We start from the raw sequence: 16603 nt of genomic DNA on the forward strand, positions 1-16603 counted from the left end.
AGTATCATTTGTTGTTTTCAACTCATGATAGAATTGATAAAATATTGATGGTATTAGGGGTAGCAGATCTAGTAAATCTTCTTTTTTTCTTTTGATATTGCTAAAGGTGCATTGTATTTTTTTTTTTACTTGTAATATAGAACCACTATTTCCTCTGCGAAGAAAACTTAAGATCTTAAATGGTGCATTTTCCTCAAGAGTAGTTTTATAATTTAAAACACCTTTCCCTGTTTTTGTATATTGCAACCAAGATACTGGTTGCCATTTAAATTGCTCTCTATCTGTATTTAATTTATGAACCATTAAAGGACCTTTAAGTAAATTAGAAAAATCAAAAAAATCAGTTTGACTCATTTCTACTACTTGAAACTTGCTTACTTTTCCTATTCTTCTTACAAGTTGATACCAATCGTGGGGATGGTAAATAGGAGTATTTGATTTCTTTTTTGATTTTTCTATCATTGAGTGATCTATATCACATTCCATGTGCGTATGGCCAGCAACTAAAAATTTGTGGTTAATAATTTTTATGTTGGGCAGTTCTTGAATGGCTTTCAAAAACATTGCTGATACATATGTGTTTTTATTTTGACCACCACATGTATCAGAATAAAATGTTATTTCGGATTCATTTGGTTGAATATTGTGTTTTAAATGATAATAAAGGCAAGAAGCAATCTCATTTGCTCCTCTTCCTGCTATTCCTTCATGCCACATATAATTAAATGATTAATATATTTATAAGGGCGACGAGTACGGCGGATAGAGGAACGGTTTTATGGGCACATAAAGATTTAGAATCGTAAATGGTGAGCAGGAGATCTATTAAATATACCAATATATGCCTATATGGTGGACGTCGGACGAGAGCGCGCGAAAATAACGAGTCAACGATTATTATTACGGTGTGGTGAGAAGCGGGGTGGGTCGTCGTAAAAAAATATATAATAACAGAAACAGAAATAAACCACGATTTGCCCGTGTACCTATATACATTCACATAATATATACTGCAATACCAATATTATAGTCGGTCATAAACCGCGATGTGCAGGGGCAGTATATTATAAGTTTGTGCGTATGTGTGTCCGGTTTTTTGAGTGTCGGCCGAGGTTAAGATGAATAATATATTATTTCACGAGATGGACAGTGACTCGGGTGACGCGAGAGAATCCGATGCATATTATAATATACATTATTATTATTATTATTATTATCATCACACGGCGAGATTAATGATTATCACGAAAATATAACCTGCCGGTCGCCGTGCAACCGTGATTTCGTCTTTTATTATACCGCGATGTAGACGAATCGTTCGCCTCGGATTTCGCTAATCGCTTGGGGAGAGAACTTAATAATACACGTATATACCAGATACCTACACCGTTATTGACCTTTTGGCCGATTTCAATATAGAACAACCCAATGGCGTACTTTACTGAGATTATATACTTACTGTGTGTACGATTTATTGATATTATAATTTATTACTTTATAGGCATATAAATATTTCAATAACGATCGCAGGTTCTGAATTTAAAAAGTTTGTGTTTTAGTACTACCAATGACGTGGTAAAACCTTTACTCCCCGCCATACGTCCATACGACATTAGTACATATAAAAAACAAAACCGTATACCTGATATACCAACCAAAATTTGATACAGAAATATACTTGCCTATGTCTATAACCTTCGACAAACGTTTGCAGACGTGTATGAACCACCGTATGGCTTTCTGAATAAAAATTATAAAATATAAGACAAAAACGGGAAATGATACGACGCATGGTGTCCGTGAACGAATCCAATATTGGAACCGAATATAAAAATAAGTAGGTACAGTTGCAGATATAAATAGGTATCGATTTCATCGCAAGTCCTAAAATTATGATTGGTGGGGCTATTGAAGGTCCACTCCAAGCAGACAGTGGCGAGCAGCGTCCCGACCTTCTTAACACGTGTACTTCTAAGACCTAATATAATATGTATGGATGGCACATACAGCAGCCGCCCCTGTGTTTCAGTCAACACGCAAGGCATCGTGGTTTGTTGAATTTTTATCTTTCAACACGACACAGCGAAGATGACGATATCTCGGCGGACGATATTTCAAAACTTTGTACAGCACTCCAAACGACCTGTTAACGTAGTGCTAGGGAGGGGGACGGGGTCGTTTATATTTTATACTGCACAAGTGGACGACAATGAGATGAAAATTCGCCACGCGTCCGTCTCTAATATTGACGTAATGTATTTTTAACGAACCGTAAGTATACACGACTGATGATTGAACGCATAAAATACGCTGTGTGCCCGTGTCTACGTTGTATTTTGGGTGTACAAAATATAATAACATACCTATTAAAATGTAACGTGCAATTGTGTTGTATTACAATATAATATTGAGGGGGAGACACGAACGAACCAATACTATTATTATAATATTTAGGTACACCGTTCGCATAATATTATGTACGACGACAGTATAATAATCGTAAATAAAAATATATTAAACCGTGCAGTATACGCGATTATTGTAACCGACAAGCCGACAAAATATAGTATTATATCATCGGATGTACGACGTAAATGTAAGACACTAAAGTGACGTTACAAATAAATATACGTATACTGCTTATAATGCCGGTAATAAAACATTATTGTTGAATTATACTATGGGTAATATCATGTAGAATGCTTTTGAATAGGTTTTTTACAACACATTTTATCGCACCCGTCGCACAGTCCGGTATAATATATTATCATAAAAACGTACTTATTAATCATAACTACATAATAATATTGTAACGCCACAGAATTTTAAGCGTTTTTTAATATTATCATATTATATTCCCCCGAGCATACCTTTCCATAATATATTATCTACAATGAGCTGTTCTGTACAACAATCGGCATGATTATTATTAGTGGGCTATTGCGCGTCTAAAATATAAAGTATACAACAACGTTATGCAACATTTATCCCCTAACCTCCGCCCTGCGTAGTGTTTGGCGACCTGTCACCGAAGCCGCTCTCTATTTTCACTGTCGGCGTAACTGTCGCGACCGCCGCCGCGTGTTGGCAGGTCATTTCCAAGTCATATTAAATTTTTGTATCAAAATCCTATAATAATCTGCACTGCTGACCCCCGCCTAAACAAGTTCACCGACGAGACCCAAGTCACTGTGAATTATAATCTAAAATTAAAACATAGTTGAAGTTTGAATTCGGACGAAATTACACATTTAAACGTATAGAATAACGATGTTACTAATTTTTTTGTAATCCAAAAACATCACTCATCCCTTACAACTTTTACATAATATTATATTATAAATATTATACTATACGCAATGATATTTTCATAATATTCTAATTTATTTTAACTCATTAGCCATACCTATTTATATCATTAACCTATTCACACTGTTTTACGGCAAGGTGCTATTGACTCAAAAGTTAAACAACATCTAATATTGTATGATATAAATATCTTATATAGGTACATATCTTCCACTATTGTAATAGATAATTGAATATTAAAAAAATAATGAATGCAATGTCTTCGCAAAAATTAAAACAGTCTCCAGTCTGTAGTACTAATAGTAAAAATGTAAAATTAATTAATTTTAACAGAATTATCTAAAAACATGCCACGAATTTACTTTATATTGACTGACAGACCATTTCTACGTAGAATAATTCTTGTTTTTCGTATACAATGATACGTCGTTGAATTCAAATTTAAGACATCCATTACAGTAACTCATTCAACACCAACAACTGTAAAACACCCACTTGCCCACATTTTATATGGTAATTTAAAATAAAATCTGAAGAAGATTCATTCGTCGATAAAAAAAGAATATTATATGACTACTAAAAATTAAACTTATTATTTATTAAGATTAAATAATATAATTATGTGCTGTTGCGTGAAGAATGTATTCTTTGTTCTAAAATGTATATACAATTTAGATTGATGGCCAATAGACAGATACCAGGTTTGGAGCAAATGTAATTTTTTAAGAATGGGTATTCGTATATTAAATTTCATTATTTAAATATTTTTTATAAAATATAAGTGTCTGAAAAATTAACATAATATTCACAATAATCTATAAATATTATTGTATATACCTATGCGTTCATTATTCTAGATAATATTCAAAAGTTAACAACAAAAAGTATAGGTATTATTTTGTTTTCATTTTTATCAATATTATGTACTTTAAAATGGTGTATACCTAATTACCTAATTAATTAATATTTTAACAGACTCCCTACACTTACCACAATAGCTATTGCTTATAAGGTATCAACTGTAAATGTTAATGCAAATGTAATTATGTAAATATTATTATGAAGAATAGTTGTAATAAATTATTATTATTATTAAAAACAGTTTTATAGCTAAATATAATACCTAGTAATAATGTTTCAATCATCTTTCGCCGTAAATTCGTAATCGACGGTATTCACCATACCTACTCGAATATTCCTATAAATCCCATTTCCCTACAAATTATCTTCCTGCTAAAAAATAGACGACATTTTCGATATTACGATAGCATTATATTAATAATTATTAAGATATTTCTAATTTAATAATAAAAAAAAGAAAGTATTATCCGCCTGGGGCTTGGAATCCGGGCTTGGAAGTTGCCATGGAAACATTCTTTCGAATATTGATTGCGTCACAGACATAAAAACACACATCGTTTTAAAATCAATACATTCAGCGCTCCGCTGAGAATCTAAATTAGTTCTGTTAGCGATGGCAATGTAATATATAATATTTCTATACTTAAATAAAAACACAGGATAACTAATAGCGACGGTCCATATGAAATGTGAGGTGATCCAATATACATACGCATTAGGCACATATATCTATACGCATTTCTTATGCACACACAGCGACACATGAAACACATAAAATATCGAGTAAAATATAATATTCTACATCTCTCCGATCAAACGTTTAGGACGATACCGTTGTAACTCATATTTTATTATACTGTAAAACCCCTTCAAAAATCCTACGATCAAGACATTCTGTCAAAACAAAACAATAAATTACCTGCGGCACCTTTGTCACACCTCACAAAATAAAATAAAACCATAAACACATCAATACTTTAACATCATACTCCAACATTCGGTGTGATTATATTATTAATTATTTCGTATCACCAAACAAAACTCACTTTATTAATATTATTCATTCACATACTATATATTATTCACCTTTTACAATATACAGTTATGTGACTATCATCGTATAATAGCTTTAATGCTACTACTATAGTCATCACTAGATCATAATTCATAACCATAATTATCTACATAGAACATAAGCATAATAATAAGTGATCAATAACTTAAATTACATTCGATTAGCCGTTGACTATGTACGATTGGTGCGAATGTAAGGATTCTTAACCCTTTCAGACCCGGATTTAATCGGATGAAGATAGCCAATTTTAGTAAAAAGCTTTTGTCCTTAGAATTTTATCAAGATCAATTTTCTGCAATAATAATTGTTTTTGGTTTTTACATTTTATTAGACAGAATATAAATAAAAACAAAAAATTTTTTTTCTATGTTCTGTAAAACAAAAATACGGATATTTGGGTGTTGATTATACACTGTTGAAACTGTTCTATGTGTAAAATTGTTTACAGTAGATAAGAATAAGCAAAACAAAGTATGTCCTCTGGGAAAGACATAGGGTGTTTATAGTATAGTTATACCCAGACAGCAATTTTTTGTTTAATAATATTATTATAACATAAATATTATAATAACGAATAATATTAGTATAACTTTATTTTAATACTATTATAATATTATCATTACAAAATGCTGTCTGGGTAACTTAGAAGCGCACACAAACATATATTGCTCACTTACATTATTACAATATTACTATTAGATTGTAATTATATTTATTTATTTAGAATATAAGCATAATTTTAGATGCTCATTAACTCAAATTACATTCGGTTAGCCGAAGAGCTTACGATAATTTTCAAGTCCCAAATCATATTCATACAAATTCATACAATATTAGTGTTCGAATCATATCAATATTATAAGTAGAACTCTGGAGAAAAAATATTTCTTACTATACTAAGTATTAAATATACAAATCAAAATACGCAATATACATAATAATTAATATACGTAACATACGCCGCAGTGAATTCGAGCATCGAACTCAACCCCATATCCACGAATACAACTACATATTCAAGTAAATCAATTATAATATGTCATAAAATATGTTTAATGTTCATATACATTATTATAAAATACGAAATATAATAAAGTAGTAGAATAATTATATACGTACTCTTTAAACTATAATGGAATAAAATCACTGATCAACGTTAAGAGGATGTCAGCGCACTATTCGTTTTCTCTCTCTGGCCCACGCGCAACATAGACAAAACGAATTTACGCAAAGTAATCTTTTCTATACGTTTAAGTAACCTTAGAGTAAAGTTACCTATTACAAAAAAGACGGAGAATAATATTTTTGAGGGAATGACATATCTATTTTATATTTTATTATTACTTGACTTTGTATTTGACTTTCAAAACAAACAAAAAAATACTGTACCTAATATTGTAAAAACGTTAAATTATTATTATTATTATTATTATTATTATTATTATTATTATGTATAACTTGCGTAATATGTACACTATAAATAGAATCCAATAGGATACTATATTTTATTAACTCCTATTGCTTTTACACGATTCTTTGTACATTAACCAATTTGTATTGTTCATGGTGTCTCTTTTTCAACCACAATCGCACGCACTATTCGTGGATCAAACTAATTTAAATTACATTTTTTAACAGCAATACTCAGTGTCATTTTTGGACGGGCTTCACCCTTAATACATTTTCCTAAAAAGTAGCCTGATAGAGCTTTGCAGCCACCCCTCTATTCATTGGCTATTGCCTATTTTAATTATAAAAATGTATTATTTTTACTCGTTTCATTTTTATTTTGCAATATTAATTATTACTAATGAAAGTACTCACCACTATAGTTTCAAGTTTTACTTAACAGATAAAAAGTCAGATAGATAAAGTACCTATTATAATTTACCAACTTTTTAATAAGGTATTTTATAGGTATGACCTACATAATATAGTATATACTTTTAACTTTAACAGAATATTTAACTCAAAAATTGTTTATTAAACGCATATTCACTGTGCTATAATAATAATATTACAATATTATTACGTATTATTTGATTTATGAGCATATAAATATATACCAACCATGTTCCAGTTAGCTTAATATTCTAAATCATAGACATATTAATATATCATATTTATACATATATATTTATATGATCTAAATTCTAGTTAAATAGTTACACAAAATTAAAATATAAATAAAAATACTCTTATGAAAAATATATGTGATAAATATTTAAAAATTAACGGCTTACGGATGTAAATATGATAATCAAGGAAATTTATACTTATTATGTTTATTCACTCAACTAGGTATTTTTAGAAATTAATTATTTTTTCCTGCAATACCTGAGGTGCATATAACGATTATTAAGTAATATTTTCAAAGAAAAGCGTTGCCAGAAATCCAATAAAGTATTTTTATAAATACAGAAGCTTCTTTCGACATCAACAGAAACCATGGGCGTGAATTTTAAATACACCATGTCATATCATTTCATACATATCTTTTTTTTCCGGGATCCCTTGAATGAAAGTTTCTACTTCTTGTAAAATCGCAGATACTGATTCAAGTATACAGTTTCACAGTTTGATTTAGTTCATAATCACATTTTTCAAATCTGTGTTGAAGATTGTCAGAAAATGAAAGATTGAATAATGTAGCTTAGTACCAGTGTGATTACCAGAATGTAAAATACACTTGGAAACATCGAAAAATATTATATGGAAGGACATTCTATATATGAAGGAGAAAAAAAATAAGAAGTAATTTCTTGTTTAGAACAAACAACTAATAGAAATACAATGCTAGTTTGTGTTATGTTTTAGAATTTACTATAGAAAATCCTCAAATATATTAGTATTCTACTTAAAATTGGGTTGGATATCACTGTGTCAGACCATACTTTAGCAACCGTTTTTGTCAAAACCACAGTTTTAGACATTAATGAAAACATTAATTGCCTAATTTTAATAATATTTTTTCTGTAAACATTTTAAAACCGATAGTTTTTTCACTTTTCTCACTTCTATTAATTTCAAAATAGGTGTATAAAATATACCTACGCAGTTGTCTATGATTATAATATACAGAAATAATGTGAAACACTTCTGCAGTCTTCAATATTTAGAACGAAATAATAATATAACATAAATAATATTTGATTCTTCAGACAATTATTATTATTTTTTTTTTTATATATAAATAAGTTGTAAAAATCAAAAGTTAATTTTAAATCTATGAAATTTATATTAGGAAAAATAAATAAATTAACTCAATAAGTTAGGAATTACTATGAAAAAAAAAAGAAACTCGTTAAGTTAGAAGTTACTTATGAAAATAAAAGTAACTTAACTTTAACTTTTTAACTCGTTATTGCCCAGCCTTGCTTTTCATAACACAATCCGATGACAGCTGATAATCATAATATAACTATAATAGTATTTTATACAGTATAAACTTAGGTATATTAAATAGGATTTTTGATAACTATAAAGCTTTGCAACAATATATATAGTTTATTACCTATATATGCTGATTTGCAAGAGCAAGTACTTATTATTTACAAGTTTAAAGTGTCGAATAAACGAATTTAATAACAATTTCAACTTGAGTATTTAATCTATCTTGTTACCTGTCATCCATTCACTTAAAAATCCAACTCTGTACGTGGAATCGTTACACACGAACGCGAACGACTTTTTCGTTAATTTAACATTAATTTGATAAAAAAGAGAAGTGATAATATATTAGTATATTTTTCATTTTTAAGGAGGTACTTCATTACCAATATTATTAATTAATATACGCGAACAACTACAAAAACATGAGGTACAACTGGTACAAGGTATAGCCAAGACAGTCGCTTTTTTTTACTTATAAGTACCTAATCACTTTTATTTAGTGTTTTTTTAATTTAACTAATTTTTTTTATTGAAATTACATTTTATTTACTATACATTAATAGCGTACTAATATTTGCAAAAGAAAAATTTAAAAATTGTAATTTTTTCCATGATTTGAGGCTGAGAAAATGCCCAAAAAGGAAAAACGATTTTACCGAGTACAACGGGTCGATTTGTGCGACACAAATTCTGGTTGTTGTCGCACAAATTCACACTAATGGCGCACTAATGTTTGGTAAAAGAAACTTTTCAAAAATGTAATTTTTTCTATAAGGGGGACTGGCGAACATTTCTCCAGCTTGCCATATTATATCTTTTTTGAATTTCCGGTTAAACCAGTATCGCACAAATTCTAAAAATAGTCACACAAATTCACACTAATGGCACACTAATGTTTGGTAAAAGAAAAATTTCAAAAATTTTATTTGAGGGGCTGGCGAAATGTACGTCAGTTTTAACAGTTTTTGTCATACACTTGTTGGTAAACTAAAACGGTATTCCACTTCTATATCAATTTCATCTATGACAACTTCATAAAATCTTATATAATAGGTATATATCTAACATATTTTTAAACTTGTGTTTTTCGAATTTAGGTACATTTAAGTTGATAAGTTTAAGTACGATTTCGTACGCGCCATTTTACTTCAACACTCAGCCTTCACTGGTGTATATACCGCTACATCGTAATAGCAGATCTTCAATATTTTGATATACAATTTATAATTTTAATTTTAATTAATAATACATACATACTATCATTTTTAAACAATAATGATTATAATAAATAATAATTAATAGTTGTGGTAGTATTATTCTTATGAACTGAATTTTTCATTTATATGATACTCGTAAATACATAACAAATTGTCGACAGAACATTTACAGGGGGCACGTGCCCCTCCTTTAAATCCGCAACTGTACATCATTTTTTCAAAAAAAAAAAATGTTTATATAGTTTGCCATTTCGAGGGGCCACATTTAACTGGGAAAAAAACTGAGGGTCAGCTAAAATATTATAGTATATTATAGATGGAACCTAATATATTATGTATTTACGGGCTCTGGTTTTATTTAAGAGGCTGTCAGCGCACTATTTGTTTTCTCTCTCTGGGTCACACGCAACATAGACAAAACACATTTACGCAAAATCATTTTTTTTATGCGTTTAAGTAATCTTAGAGTAAAATCACCCATTACAAAAAATATGGAGAATAATATTTTTGAGGGAATGACATATTGATTTGTCTAAATATGTCTCAAAACAATTTAAACATCATTTAATTGTACCTATATTAGTTTAAACAAAATTATATTATTAAAGTCTATAACAGGCAATATACTTTATATTTAAGTTGAGAATTAAACTATAAAAGAAATGTTATTATTCATTGTTTATTAGTCTAATTCCTAATTTATAAGCTTACTATTTGATACAATTTTTATTTAAATTATAATTTTTTCATTTCACTTTATTATATTGTATCACAGATGAAAGCTGGATAATTGTCAATTGATACAGCACACCACCAAAGCACAGTCGGTTAGCCCTAGACAAACTGTTGAATTTTATAAGACAATCAAAATACTAAAATAGTTAAACATTTTAGATAACACATAAGTGATTGTGATCAATGATCATACAACCTTATGATCAATTAATAAATGTCCAAAGCGAGGGAACAATATTCTTGATGTGCCAGGATCATCAGAACCAGATGATGTTAAGTGAACACTACATTAACATACTCCATAGGATATTCTAAGCAACCAATGTAAACACATTCCGATACTTAGATCATTACATAGAATCAAACAGTCTTTAGCACATATAGTCATGATTATACTCAACAAGTTGGTATTCTGGAAGAGACAAGCCTACATGGGGGAAGTGAAATAGCAACATATGCTTAAGGTAAATATTTAATAAAAAATTAATTTATCAATTTCTTATTCAAACATATTTTGTTTTATTCTATTCACGAACAAAATTATATTGCTCATGCAATAGCATAATATGTGACAAAAATTGATGCTTACTGATGTGAACAATTACTGAATCAATCTTATATACATTTTTCAAACATTTAGCTTATATGCATATTAATTTTGTCATTGTTGTATTTTAATTAAGTTACAGTATTAACATTTCGATAATAATTTTATTGTTATCTAAATGCATTGTTTTATTTATTATTTTTAAATCGAGATGGGTATATAATTGTTTTTATTTTTTTTTTAATTTACAATTTTTACATAAATAAAAATATAATTTATATAAAAAAAAAAAAATGAGTATTTCTATTTGAAATTTCATACAGTAAACAAAAATATTGATGATGGGGAACAAAAAAAAAAATGTAGTTTATTCTGAAACACAAATGTGTAGCTACTTATCACTTATCATAACTTTTTAGAAGTTGCTTGAAACTACGGTTTAATCCTTAGATGGCATGTACTTGATCAAGTCCACAACACGGTTGGAATAACCATATTCATTGTCGTACCTTAAGAAGAAATAAATAATAAATTAATAGATGCATGGCCAATCTTTGTTTTAATTGAGATTCATTACCATGAGAAAAGTTTGCAAATTGGTCATTCAATGAAATTCCTGCTTTAGCATCAAAGATTGCTGAATGGGCATCACCAATTAAGTCAGAAGGCACAACTTCATCTTCAGTGTAACCCAAAATTCCCTTCAATGATTCTTCAGCGGCTTCCTTGACTTTATCTTTGATATCTTGGTAGATGTTGGTTTTGAAAGTCTAAAATACATAATGTTTATAGAATTGAATCAATTGTAAACTAAGACAGTAAAATACATAATGAAATAAATAAAAATATTTTTAAAAAAATAAAAATTCACAAATTCACAAATTTTAAACATTTAAACTCTATTGATAACAACTGATCGTTGGGTGGGAAGTCACAGTTAAATGGGAGTGGTGTCTTTCTCATCGTAGACAATTAGTAAATTAACTCTGGTAAGCGCAGTGTGTGGAAGGATCCGAGCTCCCTTGCTGTGATGTTTTCTGTTATAATAAAGTAAGTTAGTGAATGACTTGTCTTGAGATTATAGTTATTAAATTGCTGAGAAGTTAATACTAGTGGGAGCTGTAAGGAAATTTTCATATATAATATTTTTAAATGACTAATTTATATGTGAATAATGAATATTCATTTGTTTCAATAGTTTTATATTAAACCAATACAAAAATATAGTTTTTATATTCTATTCAAAATAAGAACAGTAGTCGGCGTCGACAGTGGTCAGAAGCTACCCCCACAGAGTCAACGCAAGAGGCCAGTACTTTGGAACAAAGCTTCCCCTCGCCTCTGTGTACAAGTCAGCCGCCAACTGTAATTCTTTTAGATTCTGAGTGAAAAGATGAATGTATTGATTTTACAATGATGTGAGTTTTTTTATTTTTTTATTGTATTTTTATTTTTTATTTATTGTTTTATTTTTTATTTTTTATTTTTGTGTCTGTCATAACGGTTTGGGGCAGTAAAACTCCTTCAATTTTCTTCAACAGTATCTTGTTTGATGGGAAAGTCTAGTTGGTGCATTCGGGAGGTCAACATTTAAAATTTCTAATAGTTTTCAAAAGCGCCGTGAAACACAAAAGAAAAATTTAGGAAAAACGGGAATTTTTACACAAAATCTGCTTTCGAGAAAATTGATTTTGGTTTTGGTTGTAACTTTTAAACAATTGACCGTAGATACATTAAATTTTCACTGGCTGTTTATATTTCCATTTTCTATACATAATACAATTTTATGATAGTATCACGGTTTGTTGTTGATGTATAACGTGTTATAAGTACCTAATGGATATTGTGATATGATTTATCTGGAATTTATTATTGGTACCTTTTATAGGTCAATTTTTTTTTTTAATACCATAGATATAAGTATATAATATGTATTATACCTAGATGCAGTCTCCGCTCAGAATCGTTTTTCTTATACAATTATATTATATCATAGAATTCAAATTTAATACCGTCCATTATACAGTAACCAACTTGTAACCTACTATGCAACAGAGCGACATCCACTTGCCCACCTTTTTTAAATTATATGCAGTATAATTTCAAATTATCATTGTACCTATTTGCTTAATAGTTTAATTACTGAATAATGAGTATTGGGTATTCAAAAATGATTTGCAATTTTTATGCAGTTAGAAATGTTAACAACAAATTTGTTGAAACCAAACTAATATGAATAGTACTTAAGGTAACTCACTTTAAACCCTTTTATAAATTCAATAAACTTCAATAATACCCTTTAATAAAACTTCAATAAACTTCAATTTAATAACTTCAATTATACACCCTTAATTAATTCAATAACTTCAATATAATAACTTCAATAATATGCCCTTCAATAATAATATTCTCAATAAATTCTCAATTATAATTCAATATAATAATACGTTTTACATCATTATACTTATACTCGACTACTTAATATTAGGTACTTATGTTTTAATTATGTTGCATACGTCTATGTAACAAATTCAAAAATAATTATCCACTTACAATAAAGCGGTGTTCCTTGTACTGATGACATGATGTATGGATTTGATGGTACTGCAGCGTAGTTTATTGTTTTTGTTGGTTCTTTCTCGGAGTTGTCGCCTTGGAAGAGTGATCAGTTCCTCCTTGTTTACTGTAGCCTTTGATGGTTGCCTCCTTTGAATGAAATCCACTCCGACTGCGCCAGTGTTACATGTAGCCCTTTCAGAATCCAAACGATGATGCAGTTTGAAATAATAATACTAATTTCAGAGTAATCAAATGTGTTTATAATAATTAGAACAGTTTAATTATGTAGATATGGTAGTAATGTAGAATATAATATGATTCGGTGGTAGTAGCGGTGTAGCGGTATATAATGGCTGGTGGCGTGAAGTGACTTCGGTCTTGCTGGTCCAGGTACATCTGATTAGGCTGTGCTCCTGTCTCCCTTATATATGCTGTCAGCTTCTTTGATCTGGTTAGCATACGTAACTCGCAGGTGCCTTGGGTGTGGTCGTAAAAGTTGTTGTTGTTGTCGCACTGAAGAAACCACCGCCTCGTGTTCATAGATTGTTATGGATAAGATTGCTAAATGCTTTTACAAGGAGAACCGCATAGTATGGTTCGAATAAGTAGTTTATAGGTACTACCTTCAGTTATACTTAATACATATTAATACACTGTCAAGTCAACAACAGATACATTAGCAACTGGTTCTTTGAAAGCTATTCCAGTTAATTTTCCATTAAGAACTGGGACAATCTTACCAACAACCCTGATTGATCCAGGACATATAGCAGGAATAATGTTTTGGGTAGCACCTCTGCCAGATCGCCACGCCTATAATTAAAAAAAATAAATAAATGACACAAATAATGTTAAATTCAGCAATTTTTAAAGACGAACTTTTCCAGACACCCCATCAACAGTTTTTTGGTGAGCTGTGGTAGCGTGGACAATAGTCATAAGACCTTCAACAATTCCAAAGTTGTCATGAATAACCTTTGCTAATGGAGTCAAGCAGTTAGTTGTGCATGAAGCAATAGATACAACTTTTTAACGAAGGATTGTATGCATCCAAGTTAATACCAACAACAAACATTGGTGGTATCAGCACTTGGTCCCGAGATGATAACTTTCTTGGCTCCACCTTCCAAGTGAGCTGAGGCTTTTTCAATGGTGGTTAACATACGTGTGGATTCTACTATGTAATCAGCACCAGCAGATCCCCATTGGATGGCCTTTGGGTCGCGTTCAGAGAACACCTTTGTCTCGTTTCCTAATGATTTTGTTACATGATAAGTATACATTTTATATAAAAGATTTTAAACTTTAAACCGTAGAATATTTACCATTGATAATAAGAACATCTCTGTCAACAGAAACTTTGCCTTTGAAATGTCTGCAAGTAGAATCATACTTCAACAAGTATACCATATAGATACCGATGAACGGACCGTTGATGGCTACAACCTTGGAGCAACTTTTCCAACAAAGCTCTCAACACCATTCGGCCGATGCGGCCAAATACGTTGATACCGATGTTTGTTTTTTTATATTCATGTATCTACGACCGTAATCGACCAAATCAGAACCACGGCAAATTAATAGATAAACAGTATGTAGGCCACTGGTAATATCATGGACTGACTGACCGTCTTCACTCAGAATCGTTTTTCTTATACAATGATATTATATCATTGAATTCAAATTTAACACCATTTATTAAAGTGATCAACTTGTAACATACTCTACAGAAGAGCCGACACTCACTGGCACACCTTTCTATATTATGTATATCACGTATTTTAAAGGTTTAATCATTACTAAATGTAATGCAGTTTTTTTAATTTTAGCTTCCTTTTACACGGAGTTATGACGAAAAGTTTTTTTATATGATCACAGATATGTAGAATAAGCAACACGTTTTTTTTTTTTTGAAATTTTGTTTATCAATCATATGCTAATAATTGTTAGGTTAGGTTAACCTAACCAAACCTAACCTTACTAGGAAGTTGTCGTTTATTGTAAAATTAAATGTAAAAACAAATATGTTAACGGAACATTAAATATAATATAGTTCAAACCAATGGTAATATTTTTTGGTCATTAATCTTGTATCATTCATATCAGTTATCGACATTCAATCTTTAGACTGGGTTTTATTGAATATGTTATACAAATTAATATTTGAAATTATAAATAAAAATTGCAATTAAAAAAAAGTATATACATTTTATATGAATAAATTGCTTTCTGAAATTATGAATAATTTACAAAAATACAATTATTGATAAAAACAAAATTTTTGAAATTTGTAATGTTTAATGACAAAATTATTATACAATCTAAATATTCCATAATATATATCAGGGATGGCACTCAAAGTAACTACAAGCGGGCCACTTTTAAGTACTTTAAAATCTAGCAGGCCACAGTTCACAGGAGAAAGCAAAAAGTCCTTCAAATTTACTAACATTTATTTTTTACGCTTTTTAGCGAACATTTTTAAAATAATTATTACAAAACACGAAAATAATAGTATAATAAAATTATATGAAGTAATTTGAAAATGTAGCGGGGCCAGATAAAAAAGGTACACGGGCCGCCAGTTGCCCATCCCTGATATATATGATCATTAGTAAATCATTTTTTTCCAGATATTTTTACAAAATCTACATTTATAGTTTTCCCAATATTGTTAAGACGTTCATCTTTACCGAGTTTTGAATTCAACTGGTGTTTGATCATTTGACTTTTCAGTACTAAAATGTGCATATACCTACTGTATTGTTGAGCCATTGACATAGCTTTCTCAAATGTTTCTACTCTTTGATTTGGATGCTTAGCGTAAAGGATCTAGAATACAAAGTTACAATAAGTAAAACAATAATAGCATATATTTATAAAGTAATATATAAATAAATATCAGAT

General features: G+C 29.6%; 1 pseudogene; it reads right to left on the reverse strand.

Annotated features, from left to right (window-relative positions):
- Positions 1-11485: 11485 nt before the first annotated feature.
- Positions 11486-16603, reverse strand: part of LOC100163527 — a 5360-nt pseudogene continuing 242 nt past the window's right edge.

This window comes from Acyrthosiphon pisum, chromosome X, assembly GCF_005508785.2.
Source record: "Acyrthosiphon pisum isolate AL4f chromosome X, pea_aphid_22Mar2018_4r6ur, whole genome shotgun sequence".
NCBI classification, from domain to species: Eukaryota; Metazoa; Arthropoda; class Insecta; order Hemiptera; family Aphididae; genus Acyrthosiphon; species Acyrthosiphon pisum.